The sequence below is a fragment of the Saccopteryx bilineata genome, chromosome 5 (genome assembly GCF_036850765.1).
Source record: "Saccopteryx bilineata isolate mSacBil1 chromosome 5, mSacBil1_pri_phased_curated, whole genome shotgun sequence".
Lineage (NCBI taxonomy): Eukaryota > Metazoa > Chordata > Mammalia > Chiroptera > Emballonuridae > Saccopteryx > Saccopteryx bilineata.
The window spans coordinates 138,138,691-138,152,091 of record NC_089494.1 but is presented as its reverse complement, the minus strand read 5'-3'; positions in this window follow the sequence as shown (position 1 = coordinate 138,152,091).

Here is a 13,401-nt window from a genome sequence, read left to right as displayed (position 1 = left end):
AATACAGTAAGGTCGCAGGATACAAAATTAACATACAAAAGTCCATAGCCTTTCTATATGCCATCAATGAAATATTAGAAAACGAACTCAAAAAAATAATTCCCTTCACAATTGCAAAAAAATAAAAATAAAATACCTAGGAATAAACATAACAAAGAATGTAAAGGACCTATATAACGAAAACTACAAGGCATTATTAAGAGAAATAGAAAAAGACACAATGAGATGGAAAAATATTCCTTGTTCTTGGATAGGAAGAATAAATATAATTAAAATGGCCATATTACCCAAAGCAATATATAAATTTAATGCAATTCCCATCAAAATTCCTATGACATTTTTTAAAGAAATGGAACAAAAAATCATCAGATTTATATGGAACTATAAAAAACCCCGAATAGCCAAAACAATCCTAAGGAAAATAAATGAAGCTGGGGGCATTACAATATCTGACTTTAAACTATATTATAGGGCCACGATAATCAAAACAGCATGGTATTGGCAGAAAAATAGACACTCAGACCAATGGAACAGAATAGAAAGCCCAGAAATAAAACCACATATATATGGTCAAATAATCTTTGATAAAGGGGCCAACAACACACAATGGAGAAAAGAAAGCCTCTTCAACAAATGGTGTTGGGAAAACTGGAAAGCCACATGCAAAAGAATGAAACTCAACTACAGCCTGTCCCCGTGTACTAAAATTAATTCAAAATGGATCAAAGACCTAAATATAAGACCCGAAACAATAAAGTACATAGAAGAAGAAATAGATACTAAAATCATGGACCTGGGTTTTAAAGAACATTTTATGAACTTGACTCCAATGGCAAGAGAAGTGAAGGCAAAGATAAATGAATGGGACTACATCAGAATAAAAAGTTTTTGCTCAGCAAGAGAAACTGATATCAAAATAAACAGACAGCCAACTAAATGGGAAATGATATTTTCAAACAACAGCTCAGATAAGGGCCTAATATCCAAATTTTACAAAGAACTCATAAAACTCAACAACAAACAAACAAACAATCCCATAAAAAAATGGGAAGAGGACATGAACAGACACTTCTCCCAGGAAGAGATACAAATGGCCAACAGATATATGAAAAGATGCTCAGCTTCATTAGTTATTAGAGAAATGCAAATCAAAAACAATGAGATACCACCTCAGCCCTGTTAGATTAGCTATTATCAACAAGACAGGTAATAGCAAATGTTGGAGAGTCTGCGGAGAAAAGGGAACTCTCATCCACTGTTGGTGGGTCTGTAAAGTAGTACAACCATTATGGAGGAAAGTATGGTGGTTCCTCAAAAAACTGCAAATAGAACTACCTTATGACCCAGCAATCCCTCTACTTGGTATATACCCCAAATCCTCAGAAACATTGATACGTAAAGACACATGTAACCCCATGTTCATTGCAGCACTGTTCACAGTGGCCAAGACATGGAAACAACCAAAAAGCCCTTCAATAGAAGACTGGATAAAGAAGATGTGGCACATATACACTATAGAATACTACTCAGCCATAAGAAATGATGACATCAGATCATTTACAGCAAAATGGTGGGATCTTGATAACATTATAAGGAGTGAAATAAGTAAATCAGAAAAAAACAAGAACTACATGATTCCATACATTGGTGGAACATAAAAACGAGACTAAGAGACATGGACAAGAGTGTGGTGGTTACCAGGGGTGGGGGGAGGGAGGACATGGGAGGGAGGGAGGGAGGGAGAGAGTTAGGGGGAGGGGGAGGGGCACAGGCACAGAGAACTAGATAGAGGGTGACGGAGGACAATCTGACTTTGGGCGAGGGGTATGCAACATAATTTAATGACAAAATAACCTAGACATGTTTTCTTTGAATATATGTACCCTGATTTATTAATGTCATCCCATTACCATTAATAAAAATTTATTTAAAAAAAAAAAAAAAAGAAGAGAACTTTGAGGTAAGTTTCAGCTCTATAATTCTATGAACTCCACCGAGTTGTATTCTGCTTTGAAACTGCAGCACCGCAGAAGTTTCTCAAAGAAGAATAATTTTGCCCTTGATATCAATAAAGAATAAATTAAAGAAAAAAAAACAACAAAAAAAAAACAATAATATCCATAGAGTAAATAGGCAGCCCACATATAGGAGAATATTTTCAAATCATATATCTGTTAAGGGATTGATATCCAGGATATAAAGAGAACTTCTAAAGTTCAACACTAAGAAAACCAAATAAACCAACTTTAAAAGGGGGCAAAGGAGTTCAAAAAACATTTCTCCAAAGAAGATACACAAATGGCCAATGAGCATATGGGATGATGTTCAACATCACTAAATCAGAGAATACAATCAAAACCGCAATGAGATACCACCTCATACTCAATAAGATGGCTACTATCAAAAACAGAAAATAAGTGTTGGCAAAGATGTGAAGAAATTGGACCCTTGTGCACTGCTGATGGGAATGTAAAACGGTACAGCCACTGTGTAAAACAGTACATCAATTCCTAGGCCCTGGCCGGTTGGCTCAGCAGTAGAGCGTCGGCCTGGCGTGTGGGGGACCAGGGTTCGTTTCCCGGCCAGGGCACATAGGAGAAGCGCCCATTTGTTTCTCCACCCCCACCCCCTCCTTCCTCTCTGTCTCTCTCTTCCCCTCCCACAGCCAAGGCTCCATTGGAGAAAAGATGGCCCGGGCGCTGGGGATGGCTCCTTGGCCTCTGCCCCAGGCGCTAGAGTGGCTCTGGTTGCAGCAGAGCAACGCCCCAGAGGGGCAGAGCATTGCCCCCTGGTGGGCAGAGCGTCGCCCCTGGTGGGCGTGCCGGGTGGATCCCGTTCGGGCGCATGCGGGAGTCTGACTGTCTCTCCCTGTTTCCAGCTTCAGAAAAATACAGAAGAAAAAAAAAATGTACGTCAATTCCTCAAAAACTTAAAAATAAAAGTAACATATGATCCAGCAATTCCACTTCTGGGTAGATACACAAATGAATCAAAATCAGGAACTAAAAGAGGTATTTGTACACCCATGTTCAAAACATTCACAATAGCTAAAATGTGGAAGCAACTCAAGTGCCCACTGAGGAAAGAAATGAAAGAATGGATAAGCAGTATGTGTATATACATGCAATGGAATACTGTTCAGCCTTAAAAAGGAAGAAAGCTCTGACTTAAGCTGCAACCCATATAAAACTGAAGGATATTATGCTAAGTGAAAAAAATAAAAAAGGAAGCCAATTTCAAAAAGACAAATACTGTTTAATTCTACTTATTTGAGAGACTTAGTCAAAATAATAGAAACAGAAGGCAGAGTGGCGGCTGCCAGGATCTGGGGGAGGAGAGAATGGAAAGTAGCATCAGTGGGTGTAGTTTCAGTTCTGCAAGCTGAAGAGGAAGTTATGGAGATGGATGGTGGTGAGGGTATACAACATTCCAAATGTACTTAATACCATTGCACTGAACCCTTGAGAATGGTTCAGATGATCAATTTTCTGTCATGTATATTTTACCACAATTTAAAAATCTGGAAAAAGAAAAGAGAAAGAGAGACAAAGAGAGCTCCTGAGGGCCCTCTAGTTCTTTGCGCAGTCCCTCAAGAGGCCCAACTGCACTTCCTGCTTGACTTCAGTGAGCTGTTGAAGCTTCTCTCCCAGAACTTTCAACCTGAGCCAGTTTGAATGGATTGTGTTTCTTGTGAATAAAACAATGCCTGCTTGTTTCATCGTTTTAGTCAATGATATTGGGTAACAGCAATAACTGCTTTACAGACACATTCCTGGGGAGATACTGTGTATGCATTTGTGTTAGTATTTGTAATATCAGTGGCCGAGGCCAAGCAAGTCCACACCAGATTGGGGCAGATGGTCGAGAAACATGGAGCCAGAAAGCTTTGAGCCATTTCATTTAATAAAGTCTTACAATGGCAAATGAGCAAACATGGAAGGGAAAAACCTCTTCTTAGGCAAACAAACAACAAAAATGGACCCTCACAGCAGTGGGCAGTCAATCTACAGCCTGCTATCCACAGTCTCCCCTATTGCAAGCATGCACAGCCTTACATAGACCATACCCACATGGTGCTGCCATGTGCTTAAGCACCAATCAGGAAAAGTGCTTGCAGCTGGTAAACCAGCAAGCAAGCCTAGCTGTTTTCCCTCACAGTATTTCACAGATGTTAATGTTTATAAAGCAACCTAACTCCCATGGGCATAGCCTCAGCACAGAGTCAATGCAAAGAAGCCGTCAACCACGTTTAATTTTAACCAAGTCCATATTTCTTAACCCCCCCTTCCTCCCTTCTTCTCACACCCTACCTCTGTCATGTCCTGCAGTGTCCCCAACACTTTTCTCCCTGCTTTGCTCTCATCTCACCACCAAAAGTCTTCTCCTAAGCTTTCTTGGACTCTTTTCTTTCCCACCTTCCTCCTCCTATTACTGTTTGTGGGGGAAATGGCTGTTAGGCTTGCTCACGGGTTTACCGGCTGTAAGCACTTTGCCTGAATGTTGTGTTGGCATGTGGCAGTGCCGTGTGTGTGTGGTCTCTGTGAGGCTGCAGGTGCTTTACCTGAGGGGCGATTCTCCCAGATTGCTCTCCCACCACCATGAGGTTCGGTTTTTCCTGCTCCCTTGACTTACACTGCAAAAAGCGATTTTCCTTTGTTTACTAGCTCTTTTCCTTTTGCTGTTTTTTTGCTTGCCTGTCTTTGTGAGCCTCCAATAAACGGGTATGGCGTGACACTTTCTGACTTCACAGTTCCTCTACTGTCTGCCCAAATTCAGTGAAAACCTGCCTGGCTTCAACCACCAGCATTACATCTGGCATAGTGGGCAGGATTTGGAGCAAATTGGTATGGAGTCAGCAACTCCCTTGAAGGGTTGGATAGAGGAGTGGTCATTGTTCTCCAGCATATGGTTCCCTGTGGCTGTCCTTTTGGGGGAAGTGGGCTGAGTCTGTTTTATAGCCCTGTGAGAGGAAGCTGAGAGGTCTGTGAGAGAGGCTGCCTGAGATCAAAAGCACCAGAATGAGCTGCAGACCAACCGACAACAACACCATGAGCTGGAAGAGTCATTGGAGAAAGAGCTCTAGGTCCAAGAACTTCAGGCTGAGAACCACTGACAGCATGAATTGGAGTGAGTGCTGGAGAGGGAGGCCAACCAGGTTTGAGAGCTGTAGTGTGAGATGCAGGCTGAGCACCAATGGTACCTGGAACTGGAACAGTTTCTGGAAAAGGAATTGTGGGTTTGGCAGTTGCAGTTTGCCCCAGAAGCTGAATGTTGGCAGCAACAGCTGTTGGAGAAACAACTGCAGGTTCAGGAGCTCGAGTCACAGCTTCAGACTGACAGCCAGCAGCTGCAGGAGCCAAAGCAGGCACAGAAGACAAAGCTGCATTCTTGCCAGTAGAGTGAGGGGCTCTGAGTCAGCAGGAGCAGCATTTCTAGCTCCTCCTCTTCTGTCAGGGAGGCTCAGGCTGCAACTGCCATCTGCAGACTCAGAGCCTGGCTGGTGGTCACCAAGAAGGTAAAGACCCAGCAGTCAAGAGTCCCTCAGGGACAGGCACACCCCCAGAGATGAATTAAGGTTGATTGAGGCCCTGGGTGCAGAAGAAAATATTAGGCCTATTTTAAAAAGAGAGAGAGAGAGAGAGACAGGGAAAATAAAAACACATGTTAACCATATTTTTAAATAAATAAAAAATATTATATACTATTAATGTTAAAATTACACATGTGAAACCAAACTTGGTATCATTGGGAAAAAGTGTATAGTTGGGGTTTTGTGGGGCCCAAGAAGCATGCCCAGTGTGCCCATCGTTAAATCCACCTCCTCAGGTAGTGGAGCACTCTTTGGTCTGGCCCCACACCCAGGCAGAGCTGATAGAGCAGGGGGCACAATTCAGGCAGAAACCCACCAAGACCCTGGCAGCCTGGCTACTGAGGTTGTGGGACATAGGGGTGAATGGCATCATGCTCTCTGGAACAGAGATGGAGAAATTGTCCACCATTACCACACACTCCTCTTTGAGGCAGGGTCTTCAGAAATGCCATGACAACCCAGGAAACCATACCCTATTAGAATGGGTGATGGCTGGTATTTGTAAGGTCTGGTAGAATGCTAGACACTTGCCTGGGGCAGTGAGTTGGTGGCAGTGCTATAGTGAACTGTCTCGGGTCCTTTGAGAACTAGGTATGAAGAATACTATTTCAACCTAGGGCTCGTGGACCAGACGAGGAAGTGTTTATGGCTAGGATGTGGGATCTTATCCTCTGCAGCACCCCATCAGCCCTTTTTGGGTCACTAGTGGCTATCCTGGGCCCCTATGTGGGACAGCCATCAACATGGTTACACAGATGGTAGCAGATTTGGGGGAGCTGGAGGTAGCACGGAATCACAAAGCTGTGAGGGCTGCTGCCCATGCTGCCCCTCCCACCAGCAAGAGGAACGGGCCTGTGAAAGTTACCCAAACACAGATGTGGGTAGATTTCATTGCGGCTGGGGCAGATAGGGAGAAATTGGATGGCAAACCTAATAAAGTTCTTTTGGAGCTGTGAAGCAGCTTAAACCAGGACAGAGGTTCTAGCCACTGAGATGAATGGTCCCAGCAGCTACCAATAAAATGGTTGCTGTGCAGTTCGCACGGTTACAAGATTATAGGATGGAGACCACTGAGGGAGAGGAGGACCCCCCAAGACCCACTGTTTCAGTTTGAATAGGGGGGAGGCCAAGGGACCCGTCTAACAGGGACGGGCAGGGACTGGAAGCCCCATGTGGAACTGGCTATCCACCGGTCCCCTTCTAATGTACAACAGGTATTGGCCTTGGTGGATACAGGTGCAGAATGTTCCCTTCTCTATGGGAACCCAGAACAGTTTGCTGGGACCCCAGTGGCCATTGATGGGTATGAGGGCCAAACTGTTCAAGTGAAACCAATAACTATTCCATTGGGGATAAGAAGACTGCCTTTTAAGCCATATAAGGTATATGTATCTCCTATTCCTGAATATATTTGGGTGTCCATACAAGGGCTAGTCCATACATAGTACATAGAAGGACTAGACTGTGGTTGGAAACTACAGCCGAGAGTTCTGCCTACGAGAGTTAGGGTCATGAAGGCAGTGTTGCAGGGACATGCATCACATTCCCCTTTTGCAATTACCCATTCCCCAGCATGTTAACTAGCACTAAGCAGTACCACCTGCCAGGTGGCTATGAAGAAATCACTGGGACAATCCTTGAACTAGAAAAGGTGGGGATCATCCGGCCAGCACACAGCCCTTACAATATACCCCAGTGTGTCCTGTGGGCAAACCAGACGGAACCTGGCGAATGACAGTAGATTACAGGAACTGAATAAAGTTGTTCCCCCTTTGTGTGCTGCTGTACTCTCCATAGCTACCCTGATGGATTGGTTAAGCCATGAGTTGGGGACATACCACTTTGTGGCAGACTCGGCTAATGCCTTTTCCTCTATTGATATAGCTGCAGAGAGTCAAGACCAATTTGCCTTCACTTGGGAAGGGCGGCAATGGACCTTTACAGTGTTACCACAGGGCTATCTGCATAGCCCCACCTTGTGCCATGGGCTGGCGGCTGCTGACCTGGCTAAATGGAAAAAGCCAGAGGTGGTTCATATGTATCATTATATTGATAACATTATGCTAATGAGTGACTCTCTTCCAGAATTGGAGCAAGCAGTCCCTACCCTGCTATCCCACATAAAAGCGTGTGGCTGGGCAGTCAATGAGGGCAAATTACAAGGACCTGGGTTATCTGTTAAGTTCCTGGGGATTATCTGGTCAAGGAAGACAAAAGTTATCCCTGACATAGTTACAGATAAGATCCAAGCATACCCTGTGCCCACTACAGTAAAGCAGTTACAGGAATTCCTAGGTCTGTTAGGGTGTTGGCGAGCATTCATACCCCATTTAGCTCAGTTACTGCGCCCCTTATATTACCTTATTCAGAAGGGGGTTTGCTGGGATTGGACTGAGCAGGCACAAGGTGCATGCGCAGCAGCTAAGAGAGCTGTCAAGGTGGCACAGGCCTTGACTGTGTTTGATCCTGCCAGGCCTTGTGAGCTGGATGTCCATGTAACCTCTGAGGGGTCTGGATGGGACTTGTGGCAACGGACAGAGCGCCTACGGCAACCTATTGGGGTTTGGTCCCAATTGTGGAAAGGTGCTGAAGTCCGTTACTCATTAGTGGAGAAATAGTTGGCAGCTATGCATACTGCCCTCCTAGCCACAACTCTAGTTATGGTCAAGACCACATATCCTATTGCAGGATGGGTGAGAGTTTGGGCAACCAAACCTCGTAGTGGTACATCCCAAACCTCCACCCTGGGCAAGTGAGGTGCATTCTTGCAACAAGGTTGTGCTCTTAGCACCAGCCCATTGAGAGCAGAACTGCAGGAAGTCTTGGGTCCAGTCACATATGCAACCTTAGAGTCAGGTGCAGCTGGGGCTCAGGAGGCAGAACCTGAAGTCAGTCCCTACCAGGAGGGGCGAACGCCCATCCCTGAGGGTGCCTGGTATATTGATGGTTCCAGCAGGGGCCAACCTGCCAAGTGAACAAGCCATAGCCTTCCATCTGGCCACTGAGACTATTTGGATGGACACAAGCAGCCAATGGGCAGAATTAAGAGACATATGGCTAGTTGCCCATAATAAACCTTCACCTCTGGTGATTTGCACTGACAGCTGGGCTGTCTTTCATTGACTGACCCTTTGGATTGCTACTTGCATATTAACCAGTGGATGATAATGCACCATCTGCTATGGGGTCAGGCCATGTGGCAGGACTTATAGGAGATAGGACACTAGAAACAGGTAACAGTATACCATGTCATGGGGCATACCCCTTTAGCCCATCCTGGGAATGATGAGACAGACACCTTGGAGAAGGTGCAATGGTTGGAGACTGTGTCTGCAGGTGACATGGCGCAGTGGCTCCACCAGTGTCTGCTCCATGCAGAACAAAAAACTATGCGGGCTATGGTTAAAGTGTGGAACTTGCCTGTGTCCTATGCAGAGATACTTTCAGCCTGTGAGCAATGTGCAGTGTGTTCCAAGTAGCATCCTCTAAAAGAACTGGTGTCACTTGGACAGATCCAAATAGGTCATGTTCTGTTATAAAGTATATTACCTTAATCCACGGGTTACATAGAAACACTGTCAAGCCAGTATCCACAGCCACTATCACAGCCGCCTGGCCTATGCAGGTTCGCATTAGATTCGGACAGATAGTAATGAAACAACAGAGCCACGAACAGGTGGGTCATTATCTTTAATCCTAGCTTGCATCCGGCGGGCAAGTAAAAACACACACTGGGCTCCAAAACCCACTCACATTCAGTGCTCACAAAGCTACAGACTTATCCGAGTTTCCTAGAATCTTATTCACCTCTGTTTCCCATCTCCTTCTCTCTGCACAAACTCTGCACAAACTGGCTTCTCTTTCAGCATTCCATCATCGTGACTGCTTCTCCTGGCCTCCTCCACGTGGCCTTTCTCTGCTCTCCTCTCTCTCTGCTCTCTCCTCTAATGCTAATCTCAGGAATCGAGAGAGAGCAAGCTCCCCATCTGCCCCACTTTATAATGTAGAAACCCAAACCTTTAATCCAATATACAAACAAGGAAGTCTCTGATACAAAGTCACTTATCTGAGGCATGATGGGATTCCTCATGAGAATGCACCACCCCACATCAAAAAGGGTGGCAAAGGCTTAGTCCCAAAACCAAGCCCCAGGCTACAAGGATCCTGCCTGCCCACAGCCTGCCCCAACACACATTAATATAAACACACCCATCCCAAGCAAGAAAGGCAACCAATACCATCACCTGGGCAACAGGCTTCCACGTGGGCAGCACCATCTTTAACAAAGTGAGCATAATATATTTTATCTGCCAACAGACACCAAGGCAAGATACAGAAGAAATTTTATGAGGAGATTTATTAATAAGCCAGCTACATATGTCTTACACGGGGTATAGCTAACCCAAATCGTGCAGCCTTGAATATAGCTCTGAGCCTAGTTATATAGACTTGATTACATACAGGTTGGGGGAAAAGGAGGGGGAGCATGACACAATAGTCATTACTGACAAGCTTACAACATTTATTTATAGGATCTATTAAAAGGAAAAAACATTCCTACACATTAACTACAAGATAACACAGTAGTGATAAATGTTTTACAGTATCATAAATATTGTTTTATATATCAAAGACATTCTCAAATCTTCTAGGATTCTTGCCACAACAGTGAAAAGTTTTAGCTTAGGATAAGGAAATTACCTTTGCTAAAAGTGTTGGGGCTAGCTTTAGTTTAAAAGTTTTATACTTATAAAGAATTTCAAGAGGGATGATTATTAGAAAGCATATAAAATGATACAGAATGCAGGTTTTTCAGGCAAGGGGAATGGTCTTGTGATCCCTTTGTCTAGAGGTATACATCACTCTCAGGACTCCAGGAGGGGAGGAAGTTAGAATCAGTGTAGGTATGTAAACATTGTCTCCTAAAGGATCTTATTGAAGGGGAAGGGGAAGTTTTTAGATACTAACTTTTGCCCCTTTGATCTCCTTCTCTGGATTTTTTTTCTTTTCAGAAAGGAGGGATAAGGGGGGCCTGACTCTTCCTTTTAAAATACTAATGTTAAGTTTTGCAATTCTTCGGCACCTTATCACAGTTTCACTGACATGGTGGCAAATAGACACCACTGGACCCTTACCAAAGTTGGATGGGTACAGGTGTGCAGTCACCTGTGTAGTTACTGCCACCATCTGCTTGCTGCTTACCCTGCCCATAACCCAGTCTCAACAAGAACTTAGGTGGTCACTCTAATCCTGAATGATTTAAACAAGTACCTAGAGAATCCACACAACCCCCTGCCCTCTCATTTCCTTGATCAGCTCATCCACCTGGGCCCATGGTCACACCCTGGTCAACATCAGAACTCATAATCTTGCTACCTCCAGGAGCAAAATTTAATCTGCCTATCTTTTGACAACGTAACCCATCTTTCCAGCTGGCTAGTTTGACCACTTCTATCATGGCTAACTGTTCTCCAAACCCAGGTAACCCAGCCCTGCAGGGAGTCACACAACTGAGCAAACTGCTTCCATTGTTGTAAAGTACCATACCTCAATTCCTCGGGTTTGCTTAGAGACACCAAGTCCAGATGAATTTTGAAGGGTTTTATTAAAGGAGGAGATTTATTAAATATGCCAGCCACATATGGCTGACACGGAGCAATTGCAAACCCAAATCATGTGCACCAAATATATCTCAGGAGCTGGTTATATACCCTTGCTCACACACGGGAGGGGGAGAGCATGACATCATGGCACAAGCTTACAATATTTGTTTGGGGGAAACACAGAAATATTAAGACTTTCAAGGTAACACAATCAAAGATATTTACCAATCTTTTAGGGTTCATCTTCCCTCCTTTGCCTAGCGGTATCTTACTCTCAAGAGTCCAGGAAGGGAGGAGGAACTTCAATCAATGTAGGGTGGTATGTAAATTCTGTCTTCCATTGAAAGAGAAGAAGTTGCTTAGATTTAAAACTAAATGACCTATTGCTCTTGCAAGCCAGAAACTTCTACATTCTTCTCCCTCCCCTCACCAAAGGAAGGATGGGACAGGAAAGCCTGACCTTTCCTCCTAAAATATCAATATTAATTTTTCAGCTTTTTGGTACCTTACTACACCACCATGTTCACCAATTTCAAGCAGATTTTCAGGCTGCCTGGAAAACCTATTGCTTTTTCTTTTTTTATTCAAATCACTCTTCCATTCTCTGTAATGACCTTGTCAAGCTTCCTCCAGGTACCCAAATCTACCTCCCACTTCAGTCAGCAGATGTCCCTACTTCTTTTCTTACTTTGCAAAGAAAATAGAAGCATTAGAACTTCCTTATCTCACAGCTCTCAAAATGAAGAAAATCCTCACCCACTCTAAACTCTCTGGCCTTCCTTTCTGATAAAATAGAAGAGGTCTCATTTCTCTTAGCTAAGGACCCCTTCATTAATTTGTGCTTTGGACCCTATCCGTTTCTTCATTCTCAAGAACTTTTCACCCATCAATAATCTCTACTTTCTCTTTAATATTCAAATCCTCATTCTCAATCTGGATTCTTCCTATTTGAAAACTTCATTTTTAAAATAAATGAAATCTCCCTCAATTTCACATGTCCTTCTCGCTGCCTCCCTACCTCTCTCCTCCTCTTCACAGGCAAACTGCTCAAAAGGGTTATTTTGCTTTCTTTGTTCACTTCTTTATGGCCCCGCTCACTCCTCAACCCAGTCTGGCCTGGGGCTCCAGTGTGGAAGCAGCATGTTCCCTTCAGCACCTCCAGACAGGACACGGCTGATCACTCCCTCCCACTCCTGTCATTCCATAATTCTGCCTTCTCTGGGTTCACCTCTTACCCCTTGAAAGCTCTTCCCCTGTCTCCCTCACAGGCTCATCTTCCTTTTAATGATAGCATTCCTTAAATTTAGACTTAACCTGTTTTCTCATCTCATTCCTCTCTAAGCAATTTCGTCAATAGCCATTCTGGCCACCTAAAGGTAGATTGGTCAAACTATCTATCTTCAGCTCTAAACCTCACTCTCTGAGTCCAGATTATATTTTTCTCTTTTTATTGAATTTAGTGGGGTAACACTGATTAACAAAATTATTCAAGTTTCAGGTGCACAATTCCACAACGTATCATCTGTACACTGTATTACAGCGGTTCTCAACCTGTGTGGGTCGCGACCCCGGCAGGGGTTGAACGACCAAAACACAGGGGTCGCCTAAAGCCATCTGAAAATACATATACATATTTATTATACAATACATATTTATTATACAATACATTTTTAAATAAAATATGTATTTCCGATGCCTTTAGGCGACCCCTGTGTTTTGGTTGTTCGACCCCCGCCGGGGTCGCGACCCACAGGTTGAGAACCGCTGCTGTATTATGTGTTCACCACCCCATGTCAAGTCCCCCCATCACCATTTATGTCCTCTACGCCCACCCCGCCCCACTCCCTTTCCCCTTGGCAATCCCCACCCTGTTGTCTTATCCATGAATTGTTTTCTCTTTCAGCACCAGACTCTTATACACAGCTCTATACTTGAAGTCTCCAACTGTATGTCTCCAAGGTTATCGAAATCAACTTACTCAAAAGAAAACTCATTATCTCTTTCTCTCCCCAAACATTTCTCTTCCAGGGTTCTTCATCTCAATGAACAGCAGTGCCATGCACAATTAGCCAAATCTGATTGTCAGGGTTCACTCTGGCCGTATCCAGTCATCACAATGTCACTACTTTCTAAATATCTCAGGTCCATCTATTTCCTTCCATTTCTACTGCCACCAACCTAGTCCAACTCAATGTAATCCCTTACCCA